Raw genomic sequence first — 4,611 nt, forward strand, 5'->3', positions numbered from 1 at the left:
CAAGGCACCAGGGGCTACATAAAGTTGAAAGTGCCTTTGATAGTATCTTTATTTGTTTGAGCTCTTGACATTTAAACAGGATGTGTTAATTAAAATATTCATCCAGTGTACATGTTTATTAGCTGATTGCTGAAATGACACTGAATGTAAATCTTCTCATCAAAGGTCATATGAGGACTCAGAGCATTTCACACATGAAAAACAATTAAACTTTTTTCTTAAAATCTCTGAGGCCTTATGGGAGCCACAAACTGTACAGGCACCGAATGAAGAGCACAATTGTGAGAAAGTGGCATTTTTGTGTGAGCTTCTGTTGGTAGCAGCATTTTTCAGGTGGCTCATTGTGTATTGATGAATTTGAAATACTGCCAAGATAAATAAATAATCATCTTCTACTAAATAATTTAACATGTTTTTTGTTCCGGTTTATTGACAACATTCTAATATACAGTATATTATAAAATGCAATATGTCAGACTTTAGGGATGGAACCATAAAATCCTGGACTTTTTTCCATCATTGTCCCCAGTGTCTTCATAGTCAACTACCTTTTGTGAAGGAGTTTCATGTCTGACCAACAAAATATTGGTAACGGAGAACTTTTATCATAACAACAGATAATCAATCATCGATGCATGGTATTGCATCGATGCATGGTATTGCCTTTATCTTCCTCCTAAAGTGACTGTGTAATATGTCAGTAGTATTTCACCATGTGCCATTGATGGCTGGGAGTACGCTGGTTTTCATTACAACCAAAGACAACGAAAGTTGATTTTACTGAATAGCTACTTGTCTCTGACTGAAAGTGTGTTAATCAATTAAATAATCTGATCTAGTCTGTTGTTGGGATGAAAATCTGCATGGAATAAGGTTGAACAGTTTCTGGTGAGCACATTAGATAAATAGATAGATAGATAGATAGATAGATAGATAGATAGATAGATAGATAGATAGATGATTTATAATAGTAAGTTCATTCATTTGTGCTGTTTTATTTGTCTCAGGCACTATGGGTTGGCATTATTCACCATGTCTGTGACATTCACACCCGCCATATCAGAAGTATTGCAGACCAAGTCAGGAGAGGTCTAGGTAAGTGATACACGTTTGTTTGCCTATGTAGAATATTAACTTACCCTGTAAGTCCTACTCTTGGTTAAATAGCACTATTTTCACATGTACAACTGTATAAAATGTATGAAATAGTAAATTATCTCTATGTATCATGGTACTGTCTTCCACAGAAGCAGTTTTCCATGCAGCTGCTGCTCTACACACAGCTCCTGGAGCAGATGAGGAACAGCAGTGCCAGTGAATCATGGGTGTTGTTCCTGCCATGAGAGCATCTTCATCCAGAGCAGTAAATTGAATACCTTTGGTGTGGTTTTGGTCTGACCCTTGTTAGCTATTATATGTGCAGCAGTTTGACTGCTGGAAGGTGATCGGATAAGTTTAATCACACTGCTTTTAGTGTTCAAACAGACTAATGATTTGATAGATTATTCTGTCTTTATCAGAATCAACTCTGAAGAACACAGAATAAGCTGTCAAAATGTTTGTTTGAAGAGTAAGAGCTGCATGTTTATGTTATCCTTTTATTGTCCAGATTGAAAAGGATGTCCAAAAATGTTTCTGTTAAATAAGATATATTTATTACAAATGTCATCATTCTTAGTGTTGTTTTTTATATTTTTATTTTGTGGTTCAAACTAGTGAATTACAGTTAACATAACCTGAAGTGGCAATGAAAATGTATCCATAACATGTACTACAGTGCCCTGTTCTGAGGATCAGTGGTATTCCAACTTCACTACTGTTTTATGTTGCTTTATAAATATAAATAATGACAATATAAATTAATGGTGGAAGTGGTAATGACAATATACTGACTGCAGGGAAATACTGTCATTGTATAAGTATATATTAATATGTTTATCATTGCAGTTATCACAGCACATCTGATGAATATCTTTTATTTGGTAAACTTGCACATTTAAGTTGAACAAATATGAATATATAAACAAAAAGTTTAATAATTATCCAGAAAATATAGAAAATGTATAGAACAAGTATAAAATAAATAAAATATCAGAAATGTAACAAATAAATATGAGATGATTTGATGCCTTGATGATGAACAGGCAGGTGTGTGAGTACCTGAGATACTGTGCGGACGTTCCAGAGGACCTGGAGGGAAACTCAGATGCCAGGTGTGAAACCAGTGTGATGTCTTTGGAGGACCAGGGAACTTGTCCCTGATCCTCCAAATACAGCAACTGGGGATGATAAGTTGGTTTCCCTGGCCTAAAGAGCCATGCTGTCGATAGATGAAATGTCTATAGGCAGCATAACGGTACTCCCGGTTGTCATCCCCAGGCTTCCTGGTTTGGCCAAATACCATAATGTCCTCCCAGTACCGCCTGTGAATGCATAAAAAGCATTTTCAAGACAGTACTGCGAGAAGTGTGGTATTATTATTACAGAATCTGCAGTGTACTGGCCACAGCATTTCCTCTCCCGGTCCGCAGGCATGTCTGTACAGTTACTACAAGTACACCATGGTACCCCTGGCACTCCAGCAAACAGTGGGACACCATGCCTGCACTGATGCATCATCAAGGCATCAAAAATGAACGCTGGCTGCCTCTCAAGCAGTTCACTGGTGAGCTGCCTGTGCTCCTCCAAGGTCATCTCTTCAAGAAGTTTCTGAAAAAATAAAACACAGGAAAAACACAGATAAGGCGTTCTAGGTTATAAGTTTCATGATATATTGGAAATATGGTACTGGTAGTGCAGAATATGGATTGTAGGCTGTCCAGTGTTCCCAAACATGTCTACAACAATAACATGATTTTTAAAAAAAGTCAAAATATTGCTGCTCAATACTGTTCCTATATAGTATTTATATAATCATTCGATGTTTTCAGTAGCCTCTTTTATACAGAGAACCCGCATTGTAGCCGTAAAGAGGATCCAAGGGAAGGACATTTCTCTTTGTTTGATAACGTTTAAAGTAAAGTTAGACTTTTCTGTCGGCTTCCCGACTCATTTTAAAAAGATGAGAGAAAGAGAGAGAGAGAGCAGCTGTGGTCGAGTGAGCTAGAGGGTGAATGAAAAGAGGGAGCGCTAGTAACGTTAGTGGGGAAGCTGGTGAACCAGATTGATAAATGTTATTTTCTGATTGTTTCACAGCGGTTAGCTTCTAAAGCACAAACACACCCACACACCTCTTCAACCCTGCAGCTGTGTGCTGCGCCGCCTGTTTTGGTCTGAATACGGGCTAAACAGAACAGCGAGGTGGATTACAGGCGCAGTATTCCCGCCTTGAACGGGCTGTGTAAAAGGGGCTACTGACTTACATTACACTGATAACACATCAAACTATACAGACTACAGTGATGTAAAGCACAGAGCTTCTATGTAAATACCACTTTGTGTTGTATTGGCATTTTTAATATCGTGCAGAACGGGTAGGAATATGATAAAATAATTGTATAAATAACGTCACAAACCAGGTCCTCTGGAACCTCAGCCTCTTCCCCTGCTTCCACGGTGTTTGCTCTCCTGTCTCGTCTAGCCCTGCCTGCAGCAGAACCGCTAACTTGCCCTCTTTCTCGCCCTCTTCCTCCTCCTCTAACCTCCAGTACTTGACTCTGAAAACGGATAATAAGATATGTAACGTTATCCTGTAACGTTATCCTGCCAACGTTATCCTGCCAACACTGTCAACACTATCCTGCCAACAATAAAACACTCATAACTGCTATCTTACTTGTGAGCTATAACCTATAGTATTATAGACTAAATAATTAAATACATCTTCACCTCATCGCTTGACTTGTTAGAAATGCTCAAAGTTGTTGTGGACGATGACATCTTCAGCAAATAGCTTCTTGTCCTTGAAGGCCACCGTGGCTTCTGGAATCTCTCCAAAGTCTTAGGGAGGGGAGGGGTGAGCGGTGGAGTGCTTCAATCTAGAATCTCACCTTTAGAGGCCGCTAAATACCACACATATTACACACTGAACCTTTAAAAACCCAAAAATATCTGCCTTGTGAGAGGACAAATCATGGCATCACCAAATCAGACAAGGTAGGAGGTATCATCGACACCTTCACAAAAACATCACATCATGAAAGACAACTGCAGTCTACGTCTAAGGCCCAAAATGTAAATGAAATTACATTTCCTTAACTCTTGGGTTACTTGATGTGTGGAAAAAAACAGATTAATTAATAGGTTTATGTTCAACTCCCCAAAACCTCGTTAGTGTGGACGTTTTCCTCCCATAATGACATCCACATCAGACAGTACACTACACAAACATACCAAAATAGAAGTGCTGGCATACAGGCGATAAGGGGGGCAGAGAAAGATGAGCATGTGTGTGATGTTGAGACGGAACAGGCAGAGGAAGTTACAGGGGAGTCATTCTGAGCATGCCCTACAATTTCCGAGCCTATTCCCTTGACATTCTATTCCCAAGATTCCTCCATGCTCTATGTGAAAGATGTTACCTCTTTGAAAGATCAACAAAATAGACCCTTGATGACATTAATAAGGACTCTGCAGCTGCAGAAGAGACACAACAGTAGAAGGAGGAGAAAA

The 4,611-nt window shown here is 39.0% G+C and overlaps 1 long non-coding RNA gene across 1 annotated transcript; it reads right to left on the reverse strand.

Moving 5' to 3' along the window:
- Positions 1 to 2,091: 2,091 nt before the first annotated feature.
- On the reverse strand, positions 2,092 to 3,866 carry LOC121906258. The gene is made up of 3 exons (XR_006098581.1): positions 3,829 to 3,866; positions 3,516 to 3,656; positions 2,092 to 2,709 (listed from the first exon to the last, which is right to left on the reverse strand). It is a non-coding gene; the product is annotated as an uncharacterized LOC121906258 (long non-coding RNA).
- Positions 3,867 to 4,611: the final 745 nt, after the last annotated feature.

The sequence above is a fragment of the Thunnus maccoyii genome, chromosome 10, assembly GCF_910596095.1.
Source record: "Thunnus maccoyii chromosome 10, fThuMac1.1, whole genome shotgun sequence".
NCBI classification, from domain to species: domain Eukaryota; kingdom Metazoa; phylum Chordata; class Actinopteri; order Scombriformes; family Scombridae; genus Thunnus; species Thunnus maccoyii.